We start from the raw sequence: 13,985 nt of genomic DNA, 5'->3' as shown, positions 1-13,985 counted from the left end.
AGTCCCAATTTTTTCACAGTCTAATTTTGTTCACAGTCCACTCTAGCCACTGTTACGAATGATGATGATGGTGATGAAATGATGACATCACAAATCCCCAGGCAGAGAAAACCCCAACCCAGCTGGACATCGAACCCTGGACCCCATGGTGCAGAAGTAACAACGCTAGCCACTAGACCACGAGCTGCGGACTCCAGCATCTAAAGATTACTTTTGACTTGTGAGTTTAGCAAGTAGAACATCAAAATCTATAGTGTCCAAAGCTTTGCTGAAATCCGCGAAGCACACATTTGCCGTCTCTCCCTTGTCCATACCTGGTTGCAATTCATCTGTCACTTTCATAAGACTGGTATTCATTCAGAGGTTTATTTGATTTTAAGTAGTTTGCAAGCTGATCGTGAACTAAGGCCTTAGCTACTTCTGGTAGAATGTAAATTGGCGTTTACTCAGAGGTTTTTTGGCAGATTCCTTTATTGGCTTTGTGTGCAAACAAGACCTGTGAATGCTTCGGGGGGGGGGGGGGGGGGGGGGGAACTAAACTACATTCCGTATTTCACGGCAGAGTATATTAGTCGACCCTGGAAAACACTTCCATTTGATACTGTAGGTGTGTTCATCTATGCTTCATCTGTAAACCTAAATGCATTTGTCGGAAAGAGCAAATATCACTTGCTGCGATAAAAGAGTTAGAAAAGTCGCAAATTCCCCAATCGGAAAGTACGTCCCATCCAAGAACTGACATTTATCTCAAATTTTATGGAGTGCAACAAAGGATCACATGCAGTCATAGAGCTACGAGTCATACATCTTATTAGAATGACCCGAGACCAACGTGTGAAGCTGGTAAGGCAAGGACGGTCTGGATTCAGTCTTAGATTGTTGAAGTCAGTTCTTACAGATAGTTGGAGGGTAGCTTATACAGGTGTCCTTCGCTCACCTAGTGGAATGCTGGCCCTGGCGTATACTCCACCCGACAACCCAAAAATGTATCATAACAAATTTCATCCTAAGCCGTTCAAAACCAATCACGAAAATGAAGAAATAAATCCATGAAGCTTGGAAATGTAGAAAGCGAGTAGCTGTGGTGGAAACTGCCAGAAAAGCCCATTTACTCACAAAAAATAGAAGTGCAGTCACGTGCTCCGTAAGCACTAAAATAAAACACCCAATTTACAATAAGCTGCTACCCTCTGTCACCAGCAGTCTTGACGTGTGTATTGAGTGGTAAGTTTATGTTATGTTACAATGTTTGAAGGGCACGAAGATAGTTATACTTGCCGACTAAAAAATTTGAAAGATTGCACAAAACATTGAAATGGGTAAAGCATACTTTATTTCGTTCATCACAATAAATATTTTTGGTAAGCCTCCAGCTATGTCACTCAATTACTTATTTTTTTCACGCATAGCGCAATCCATTTCGACAATTCGTTCTCATTTTCAGATGCATTTGTTTACATTAATAGTTTTAAGAGTTTTGCGTGTGTCATTTTCTGCCTCTCTAGCATTGTAGTTGTCTTTTTGATGTGATACTGCAATCGAAAATTCGGAGAGATGAATACTGAAAAGTTTGAATTTGCTAATTTTAAATACAGCATTTTTTGTACTCACAAGTGCTTTGCCTTTTACGACAGCATGGTTACACAAAAAGCGATGTTATGAGAGTGTAGTTCCACAATGATTTTGTATACAGTCAGCGATGAGATACTGTACCACTTCCAAAAACCACATAACAATGAATTTAGCGGAGGAGCTTAAATTGTTGAACACTACAAGAAGCATGGAGAAAAACTCTGTGACAAACTAGATACCGAATCTGTCAATTTTTTAAAAACTTTTTTCCTGCATAAGATAGCTGTGGTAATTTCCTTAAATATGTACATTACCCGTAGAATCTACTCAACATCTACAACAAAATAGAAACATAATTGATAACTCAATAGTGAATAATGATAAAATAAATTTTAAATTGACAACTTTATTTATATAATTTAATCCACAGAAAATGTAACACCTCTAACTGAATAAAAAATCTTTGTGAAACTATACTGTTGCAATATCTCTCTAGCATGTTTTGATTACAAAAGGAAAATGTGTAAATGATGATTTGCGTGTTTGTGAAATTCTGTGTAATGGACGAGGAACAGTACTTGTAAGGAGAAACAAATACTGTATCTAGTACTACCGTACAATATGACGTTTGGTTTGTCATTCCGACTGCAATGTCACCTCAAAAATATAACCGCAGTGCAAGAAAAGCAGAAAATCATACTTGCAAACACAACAAAAATATTTATGCAAGCAAATGCATTTGAAAATGAGAATAAATTCTCGAAACAAAAGGTAACTGATGCAACTTTTAGTATTTAAATCATGATGAAAACAAATACCATAAAAAACATTCAGTCAGTTAATTCCAGGATAATACATAGTGCTTGCACAACAGAGCTTACCCGGAAATACAAAGAAACTTTCAGAACCCTGAACAGATATTTTTAAACCCATAGAAGTTAACAGTATTAACTAAAAGAACTATTGACATTTAAAGACTATAGAAAAGATAATTCTAGTAATTAATCACGATATCACCTTAGCACATTCTAGACGAGGTTTCTTAAGATGCAATGTACCGAGTAACTATTGTCCAACCAACCGGAATGTAGGAACGTTGAATCCGTGTGCCTCAAGTTGACAGAAGGCAGACAAGGATATCTGACATCGCATACAACACGAAAACAAATACTGACGTGTTTCCACTGAAACACTTGAAAGCACTGTTGATAATGGATTTGGCAGCTTGTTGGGCTTGAAGCCACTAAGCGAGGAACACACACGAGAGCGAGACTCCATGCGCTCTACTCTCAAGTTGGACAGGCACGATGCTGTAGCACTCGTTGCTAGGTTACAACGGGTACAAAGATACAATACAGTAAAGACCCATCGATAATAGGTAAAATGGTACAAAGTAAAGTACACACGAGAGCGAGACTCCACGCGCTCCACTCTCAAGTGGGACAGGCACGATGCTGTAGCACTCGTTGCTAGGTTACAACGGGTACAAAGATACAATACAGTAAAGACCCATCGATAATAGGTAAAATGGTACAATGTAAAGTTTTGTAGGCAAACAATGTTTATACCATTGTCTCCATTTTTTAATCTTGACAGTTTGTCACTTTAATATTATTGTTAGTAGGTGAACACAAATATATTTTATGAGTATTTTGTAGCTTTATCTCCGTACTCGTTGGGTACACTTGATTTCCTGACAGAACGCTTCAGCTGTCATACAGGATGATTAAGAATCAATTTCCCCTGTAGCCTTGTGGAACATCGCGTATGGGTTCATGTTATTAGAAACTCATATCTGCATTCCATGCAGTGTGAACTGCAGTTTGTGGAAAATAAACACCCCCCCCCCCCCCCCCCCCCTACGCAATGCATCGTGAATGATTCATAACGCACGCAATGGAGAATCGGTGTAACGTTGTGAAACATCCCAAAGTCAAGTATTGTGACTGTATGGTAGATAGAGTGGGGAATCACTTTCTCGCTCTTTACGTATTTTACAGACTATGAAGGACGTAAGTGTATGACCACACTTCGGTAACCTACGTTCCCTCCTATTCCTCGCCTCCGTCTTGTTACACCTCCAGACGCTTTTACCCTCCACTCCATCCCACCCCGCTGTTGCACCTCCAGAACATAATTTATCCCTTAAGGATTTACTGAATTTTGGCATCTTGCGCATATTTAATATTTGTTCTTAACCCACTTCACAAATATTTATATTACACAAGCAAGTGTACAATGTGCATGCCACTAAAACTCGGAAATAAGCGTCAGTACGATCAAGGGAGTTACATGGTGTGGGAGCCCTCTATCCCCCATGCATGAAGAAGGTTCCCATTTTTACCTGAAGGGCTTGCCTTTGAAGATACAAGAACTGAGGAAGTTTAGCCCTCTAGAAACTTAAAGAACATACGAGAGTATTCAAGAACATTTAGCAACTTACTAGATTGTTCGAGAGCATTCAACAACATACAAGAAAGTTTCACGCTGCTTCACAATGATCCGAGATGTTTTGGAATGTTCGGGACTAGTTTGGAACGTTCAGGAATATCCCAGAATGTTCGGCAACATCCCGAAAAGTACCAGATCATTATGGAACATTCCAAAATAGTTTCGAAAGTTGTGGAATGTCGTGGAATTCGCCACTGGTGGGGCAATCCATTAGCAGTGTTCTAACATCATTTCCTTAACAGTGATGAAGAGAGGAACCGAAAAAGTAGTGCAGTGAGTGAATAAAAACAAAGGAAATGTGAGTAGTCTAGACTATAACACATGGAAACCCTCTGCAATCGGAGAAATGGATAACATCTGTCAGTTTTACAACGTGAAAGAATTCGCTACAGAAACAGCAGGATTCTGTTGCATGATTTGAAGAAATCCATTACCACCACTGGAAGCACCTCCGCATGAATTTTAACTCTGCATGATTGGTGAAATTCCACCATCAAAACATGTTCTGCAAAATATAGTAGCTTACAACGTCTGCTTCCAAACAACCCTTTCGGTTTCACTTTGATATACACTAACAGATATGAAATCGATTATGTTTTTCCACCCAAGAACAAATGTTTTACAACATGGGATCATTACTATCACCACCTAATAGAGACCAAAATTTCTGCAAGCATAGTTCATCGGAAATGAAGAAACAGAAATTCATCGACGATGCACAAATATCAGTGGATTAAGACGAGTATTAGTCCAGGATGTCCACAGGATCTTACACAAATACAATCAACTGATTCACATATGCAGAAGAGCACTACACCGAATGATTTGTGATCCTCAGACGACTCACGGTTCTTTCGTGAGTTTGTGCATGCCGCATATGGTGCCCCAAACCATTGCAGTCAATTCTTCCATCCCTGACTGCAGTTCCATCACTCTGCCCTCTCTCCTCATCCTTACTCCTGCCTGTACAGTAGTTACAATTTTCATCAACAGATGGCGCTGCAAGTGATGTGAAAGATGTAGAAGACAACGTAGTCTGTGGGTGCGCCATTACATACGTCGTCTTTCTGCTGTAAGCATGTGCTGTTCACAACGTGTAAGTGTGCTGTGGACAACATGGTTTATTCCTTAGAACAGAGGATTTTTCTGGTGTTGGAATTCCACCGCCTAGAACACAGTGTTGTTGCAACAAGACGAAGTTTTCAACGGAGGTTTAATGTAACCAAAGGACCGAAAAGCCATACAATAAAGGATCTGTTTGAAAAATTTCAACGGACTGGGAACGTGACGGATGAACGTGCTGGAAACGTGGGGCGACTGCGTACGGCAACCACAGAGGGCAACGCGCAGCTGGTGCAGCAGGTGATCCAACAGCGACCTCGGGTTTCCGTTCGCCGTGTTGCAGCTGCGGTCCAAATGACGCCAACGTCCACGTATCGTCTCATGCGCCAGAGTTTACACCTCTATCCATACAAAATTCAAACGCGGCAACCCCTCAGCGCCGCTACCATTGCTGCACGAGAGACATTCGCTAACGGTATAGTGCACAGGATTGATGACGGCGATATGCATGTGGGCAGCATTTGGTTTACTGACGAAGTTTATTTTTACCTGGACGGCTTCGTTAATAAACAGAACTGGCGCATATGGGGAACCGAAAAGCCCCATGTTGCAGTCCCATCGTCCCTGCATCCTCAAAAAGTACTGGTCTGGGCCGCCATTTCTTCCAAATGAATCATTGGCCCATTTTTCAGATCCAAAACGATTACTGCATCATTCTTCGTGAATTTGTGGCGGTACAAACTGCCTTAGGCGACACTGCGAACACCTCGTGGTTTATGCAAGATGGTGCCCGGCCACATCGCACGGCCGACGTCTTTAATTTCCTGAATGAATATTTAGATGATCGTGTGATTGCTTTGGGCTATCCGAAACATACAGGAGGCGGCGTGGATTGGCTTCCCTATTCGCCAGACATGAACCCCACATGAACCCCACTCTTGGCACCTTTATAGCTATCAACCTCACCATCTTCTCCCCTGCCCTCGTGGATTCCCTCCATTGGTCATCCCATGGTGACCTTTGTGATAGTGATCAATTTCCGGTAATTGTATCGTTCCCCTGCAGTCGCCAGGCAGACAGGCCTCCAAATTGGGTTTTCCGGAGGGCCAGTTGGCCTTTATATACGTCTGCTGTGCCCTTCGAAACCTCCCTCTTGAGTTCCTTTGACGCAGTCGTGCAAGGCGTCTCTGCCACTATTCTTCACTCTACTGGCACTGCTTTCCCCTGTCCACAGGTCCTCCAAGTCGTTGGCTTGTATTGTGGTGGACCAAGGATGTCACAGCATTGTCCAGGACCGACGACGGGCGTTGCAGTGATTTAAGCAACACTCTTCATAAGCCAAGCTCCTTGCTTTCAAGCACCTCCGTGAAGTAAAAATGAGTGTTTTCTCCATGGGGACATAGCTCCTTAGCCTTCTGGGCCATCAGCGACAGTCAACTGTCCAGGATCTTAACCTCCAAGGTGCTCTGTGCACTGATCCATTGGTCCTCGCAGAACATCTCGTGACACACTTTGCGTTGGCTTCGGCGTCTTCTTTCTATCCCGCTACCTTTCTCCAGCAGAAAAACTGAGTTGAACAGACCCTCGTCTGTTTCATCACACACAGTGCTGTGTCCTATAATGAACCTTTCACTGAATTCGAGTTCTTGTATGCTCTTACCTCTTCATGAGACACAGTCACAGGCCCAGATTCTATCCACAGCCAGATGATCCAACACTTGAACGTTCTGCAGAGGTAGTATCTTCTCAGGGTGTTGAACCACAACTAGCTCATGGGTGCCTCTCTGTCGCAATGGCGAGACACTGTAGTTATCCTTGTCCTTCAGCCCAGGAAGAACCCAACATCTCTTGACAGCTACTGCACGATTAGCCTGACGAGTGTACTTTGTAAACTGCCTGAGAGGATGGGTAGCTTCAGATTATGTTGGGGACTCGAATCTTGGGGCCTTTTGTTCCACTACCAGTGTGGTTTCTGGGCAGGACGATCTCCAACTGAGCATTTACTCAGATTGGAAATAGCCATCCAAGAGGTTTTTACTCACTGCTGGCACCTTGTCGCAGTCTTCCTTGACTTACATAAGGTATACGACATGGCTTGGCACCATCACATTTTAGTTACCTCCATGACTCAGGCAACTGTGGCCCCCTTCTGATTTTTATCTACGAATTTTTGTCTCACCAACTCTCCTGGGTTCGAGTTGGCACTTCACTCAGCGCCCCTTGGATTCAGGAACGGTGTCCCTCAGGGTTCTCTGTTAAGTGTCACACCCTTCCTCATTGCCATCAATGGGATTCTGGTTACCCCAGCGTTTTATGTCGACGATTTTTGCATCTGGTGCCACTCCCACTCCATAGCACCTGCAGAGTGCTGGCTCCAAGGCGGCATCCGACGAGCTTCTGCTTGGGCCACCTCCCATGGATTCCCGTTTTTCTCTAAAAAACATGGATTATGAATTTTTGTCGTCAATCCACATTACACCACAATTCAGAACTTTATGCAGGTGACCCGCTCCTCAATGTTATAGCATAGACCCGTTTCTTGGGCCATATTTTTGATAACAAGTTGACATGGCTACCCCACGTGCAGCACCTAAACTACATGTATGCGAAAGCTTAATGCTCTCCACCACCTGGCCCATACATCTAGGGGTACAGACTGTACCATTCCTCTACATCTTTACCATGCTCTCGTCCTAAACTAGATCATGGTAGTCAGGTTTATGCCTCAGCTGCTCCTTCCACTCCACAGTCTCCTCACAGAAGTTGAGATTCCCCCTCTACACATACAACAGAGCCAACTCCTGGTTTCTTATGCAATCGCCATTCGCCAATGCCCACAGATAGTGTTGCCAGTTGGCATGCATCTCACTTCCTTCTGTCGAGATCTTAATCTCCACTCACTGGAATGCACCCTGTGTCTTTTCTCCCATACCTCCTCACCCCACCCGTAGACCACGGTTTTAGACTGATCTATTCCAGGGTCCTAAGATCTCAGACGGCCCTATGGTTTTTTGTCGTCTTCTATATGCCATGCTTGTAGAGTTCCATGGTACCACTATCTTTTACACTAATGCTTCTGAGACAGTCGATAAGGTGATCTACGCTTTCACGTCAGGATTGTGTAATGTGTTCACTGCAGAGCTTGTAGCCAGAGACCTCCTCTTTGCTTCTCAGGTTTCCCTCCAAAGTGTTTTAATTTTTTTAGATTCAATGAGCAGCCTGCAGGCTACCAACCGTTGCTACTCTCGTCACCCTTTGGTCTGTGCTATCCATGACCATCTCTCTGCCCTTGGCTGTGCAGCCTGCTCATTTGCCTTTCTCAGTCTCCCAAGTCATGTGGGCATCCCAGGAAATGAACTGGCTAACCATTTGCATAGAGAAGCAGATACTTACCCCCTATTTCCTTTCATAATTCCAGCTACAGATCTACGTCAAATCTCTTTGCCCAAAAATGGAATTCCATCTGGAGCGCTACTGCTCACAGTAATAAACTCCGCTCAATCAAGCAATCTACTGCAGTTTGGCACTCTTCCTTTCGCTGCTCTCGGAAGAATCCACTGTTTTTTGCTTTACCCTCATTGGTCATACCAGGTTTACCCATTGTTTACTCCTACATAATGACCCACCCACACAATGTGGTTGTGGGGCCAGACTGACGGTATTATACATGTCCGTTGAATGTCCCCTTATTTTGACCCTTCATACTAAGTATAGACTTCCCAATTCCTTAAATTTAATATTAGCGGACAATTCACGGGTTGTTTAACTGGCTCTAAGTTTCCTGCGTGAAAGTGGTTTTTGTTTCCAGACATGAGGTTCTACTTTAGTCTTGGGGCAGGGACAGGTTGGCTGTGGTTGGGACCCCTTTTCCAGTCTTCTCGGTCTGGGACCCCATGGCCACTCTCCCATGGAAAGACCGCCCCTTTTTCCAGTCTTTCGATTTGATCTCACCTTTTGTGCCTTTTACTGTGTTTTAACTTTCTTATTTTATAATTTGATTCCCCTGACTGGATCCGTCCACATTTAGCGGACCCTCTTCCTTCTGTGACTAACTTCGGAGTCGCGGGACTGATGACCTCGCAGTTTGGTCCCTTAACCCCTCTCAATTAATCAATCAATGATTTCTGATTACTACAAATTACTACTCATTACTACAAATTCGAGATGACAAAAGACTACCCGGAGAACATGAACATCGATTTAATGCACTTGTGCCAAGAACTACGTATTTTAGTAGCATAACCATCAATGAAACAAATGTGTCTCTCTTTTCAGGCGTGTTGAAAAGGGATAAATTAAACGAGCACGGGAATAGCTTCAAATGACGAAATATTTATCTTGGCTAATATTTCGCGTGATAACAGTAGTCTTTTGTACTTAATAGACAGACAAAACATTCTTGATACATTTATGTAAACGAACCTATTGGCTCGCCTTAATCTGGTGAGTCCCGTGGGGTGGAGGAGATCTGGAGAGCACGTGGTCGCTGCTCAGTTTCGAAACACAAACACTCACGTGCACTACATCCATATGCCGAACAAAATGTTGACAGCATTTTTGTAAGAAGTGTTGTATGTACCTCGTGGTTGCCATCGGGCAGGATTTTGGGTGGCTGCATACCTTTGCTTGAAGCGCTTCGAATCAGATGGATTCATCCTTTCCCAAATGTATGCTCGATACAATTTTACTGATAATTTAAAAGTCCACCTCAAATAAAATAATATGGCAAGCCGAAATTGTTAAGGCTTGGGCAACGATTTGAATCTAGGGACCGTGTGGTCGCGACTAACGGAAATCATCTTATTATGCCACTGATGAACTGAACCAAAATTGTAACCAGAACCTAAATGGTAATTCAAATAGCTAGGAGAAGCAATTGTTGAGATTAGAAATTATTAACACACTCAAATACCTTTTATCCTTTGTTCGGCGCCGACGTTCGGAAGGAACGTCTGATCGCTTACTTCGTCTTGTAACCGTTGCGCGGAGCCCTATCCGAACCACCCTAGGTGGTGGGGGAAGCCCCTGACAAGCCTCTGCTATGAAAAAAAGTTTTTGCTTTACTCATCTCTGTCCAAGCCGTCCTGCTCCTACTCCTGCTCTCTGCCTTCCACCGACACCGTGTAACCTCCCAACAAAATAAAGTAATATGAATAATATTCTCATTTAGTGTAACCTCAAAACAAAAAATTCCTAAACCTCTCAACAGTAAAATAATATAATTATGTCGTTCACATTCAGTATAACCTACCAACAGGAAAATTGTGTAACGCATCAATAATAAAATGTGACTAATCGCTCAATAAAAAAAATGTGGGTCACTTATAACCTTTCAATAATTGACAGTCAATGTAACCTGGTAAATTTTGGACGTCAGCGATGCTGCGTCATGGCCCTGATACATCATTTTGAATAAACTGTAAAATCTTACCTTAATTAGATCGCCGGATCTGCTCCTATAAGAAATTTTCCTGGCGCAGCTAAGTGCAATGCTAGCCGATAGATTTGTCTTATATAAAAGGAAAGAACTGATTTTTCTTTTCAATAATCGGGATGGCCAAGGATTGGAGAAATTAATGAATTCTTTAAATTGAGATGAATGTCAAAAGTTACTTTTTATGAGAAAGATTATTATTAAGAGATTTTTTTATAACATTTACATGGGACTTGATGTAACAATACTACATATGCGCGAGGCTACTTTTACCTTATCCTACAACGCTCAGGCTCCGCCATCGCTGTACACGACCGGCCCAGCCAAGACGATACACCAGACAGCTCGCTAGCAACAACTCACTCCTACTAACACACAGTTCTTACTGCAGTCAATACTGCTCTTTGGTCTCAGATTCTCTTCTAGCTTACATATCGCAAGCAGCGCGTGAGCAATACATCGAAATTACATCAGCTCGAGTGCGCTAGCAACAAATTCTTTATTTATGGACCTCTTACAACCGTTTAGGTTGCTAGAAGATTAGGAAACCCACCACTTCTCTGGTCCGTGTGCTACTTCATTTAATTCATTCGCACTTGACCACACACTTTCAGGAAGGGTGAGAAATGGAAATCAGGACACAGGACGTGCTGATAAGACTGAAAAAAAAAATTTGTCGACCCATATTGTTTTTACAGGCATGCAGTTGTAGGAGCAGAGATTAATTAGTGGCATAAAGATTGATTTAATTTTACAGTAATATAAGTCAGGTGGTATGGAGATTTGTTTTCGCATTCATTTTTAGTCAAGTAACGGCACATATTGTGGTGTTACACATTCCCATTCTCAACACTTGCCGTTTACTCCAACAGTTCCTGGTAGATATGTAAGAAAACGTAGAAGCGGACGGACGCTTTACGTAAGACTGAATCGGAAGAAGCTATGCGCGGAAGAATACTGCCACCTTCCAGCGCAGTCGTAAATTATGGATACCGTGATGACATTGTATCAATGGAAATCTTACCCCCATCAATATAGGAACTCCGAGGCACATCTACGAATACATTCAAGACGCCATGACCTACTTAAGAAAATATATGCGCCCTGACCATACCATTCACATGCATATCGTCATGGTCAGAAGTCAAAGTACAACTAAGGTACGGAAAACCTCCCATGCATCGACATAACAGCCGAAGTTTTCCAACACAAACAAATGAGATTTACTGATCACAAAATAACACATCTTTGGAACAGTTAGGTGCTGGATGCACACAATCTAACGGCAAAAACGAGGAATGCCCCAATCATACAATCTCAGATGGTTACAGGACAGACTTTTTCCACTCGGTTCAAATGTCTCTGAGCACAATGGGACTTAACAGCTGTGGTCATCAGTGCCCTAGAACTTAGAACTACTTAAACCTAACTAACCTAAGGACATCACACACATCCATGCCCGAGGCAGGATTCGAACCTGCGACCATAGCAGTCACACGGTTCCGGACTGCGCGCCTAGAACCGCGAGACCACCGCGGCCGGCTTTTGACTAGGATTTCGACAAAATCATCCAAGCTGAATTTCCCACTCCACATGAGCCGGATCTGCACGACACATTAGCGGAAAACATAATTCACGGACCATGCGAGCCATTAAACCCCAATTCACCAGTTATGAGTGATGTAAATGTACAAACGCCATAATTTGATGACACACGAAACAAATTTGATGGCTATCCCAAATAAAGAAGACGATCCACGAAAACGGTGGCTTCATAGCGAAACTAGGAATATGAGCCTGCGACGAACTGGAAATAGGCAATCAATGTGCAGTACCATATAAAACACAGCTCCCCATTGCGTTTAATCTCACTTAACTATAGAATATTACAATTCAGTGAAATTCATCAGCTACGACACTAAGTATGTGAACAAAGGCAGTGCCACAGCAGTACATCAAATAGTCATAGATAGCGAACAACAAAACGGAAACTACGAGATCCCCAGGTACCAAATAGGAAGATACGTCAACAATAACGATCGTGGCGGGTTTTCGGCTTCCCACACACGAAAGCGAACCAACTATGCTACATCTAGCAGTACATTTGGAGAATGAACAGAGAGTATACTTCACAAAAGACACCGCCAGATAAACTGCAAGCGAACCACCTCAGAACACAACACTGACGGTTTTTTACCAACTGCGCCAAACGGATCCATTCTTAAAAACATTCCTAAATGTCGACGTCCCTAGTTAATATAAGTGAAATATGACAAGAAAAATCTTTAAGGGACGGAAAGAAGGAGTTCCAGCAGATCATCCAGGAATAATGAATACTGGCGCACTAGGTTGAGTACACGCCGTGCGTCCGAACATCGCCGAATGTTTCTATCTCCAGATGTTTCTACATGAAATACGGCGACCAACAAGTTCCACAGATGTCAAGACTCTTGACGGTTACCTATGCCACACGTACAGAGAAGCATTCCAACACTTAGGACTACTGGAGAACGACAACCACTGGAAATTACAAGAAACCTCACGCACAGCTTTAGCTGAACAAATGAGGGACTTATTTACCATAATTCTAAGAATATGTAATCCATCAAATGCAAAACAGCTACGAGACTCCTTCAAACAGAGTATGAGTGATGATATACTATACCAAATCCGACAAGCTTATGTTGAACAGACCATCGAATTAAACGACGACATCTTCAATGAAATACTCATTAGCCTAGAACCTAAATACGAGGGTTGGAACTTAAATAGTGGCAACTATTTATTCACAACCGATACAAAAGAGTTATATGTTTGTGCCTGTTACTGTTTTTCAAAGTAGTCACCAGCGTTGTGTAGAACCCGTTGCCAGCGATGTGGAAAGCGTAGTATACCGTTAGCAGAGTCTATTCTCTTGATAGTGCGAATGGAGCGGTCTACTGCCTGTTGAATCTCTGGAACAACGCTGAAGCGAATGCCACGAAGTGGTTCCTTCATCTTCGGAATCCAATAAAAGTCACAAGGACTTTAGTCCGCGGAGTATGGTGGATGGTACAGTACTTCCCAGTCCCATCGACCGAACAGAGCAGCCACAGCTTGTGCTGTATGCGCCCGCGCATTGTCGTGCTAAATGATGGTTAGTTTACGCAGAAAGTGTCGCCGCATGTTTCGCAAAGCTGGTGGCAGATGATACTCCAAAAACGAACAGTAATACCGTGCATTGACGGTCTGTCGTGGAGGAACGTAATGCGTTAGGATAACACTATCACAGTAGTACACGAGAGTCACCATAACTTTCACCTTACTGGGGCTCTCACGCACTTTCGACTTTCGCCGCTACCAGTAATGACGCTATTCCTTGGATTGGCTCGTACTATGTTGCCCATGTCTCATCCAGTGACACGATACGGCGCATGAAAGCCTCTCCTTCGCGCTCATACGACTCCAGCTGCGTCTGAGCAGCGTC

This window comes from Schistocerca gregaria, unplaced genomic scaffold (genome assembly GCF_023897955.1).
Source record: "Schistocerca gregaria isolate iqSchGreg1 unplaced genomic scaffold, iqSchGreg1.2 ptg000248l, whole genome shotgun sequence".
In the NCBI taxonomy this organism is placed as follows: Eukaryota; Metazoa; Arthropoda; class Insecta; order Orthoptera; family Acrididae; genus Schistocerca; species Schistocerca gregaria.
The sequence above is the reverse complement of the archived record's forward strand: the minus strand, read 5'-3'. Positions refer to the sequence as shown.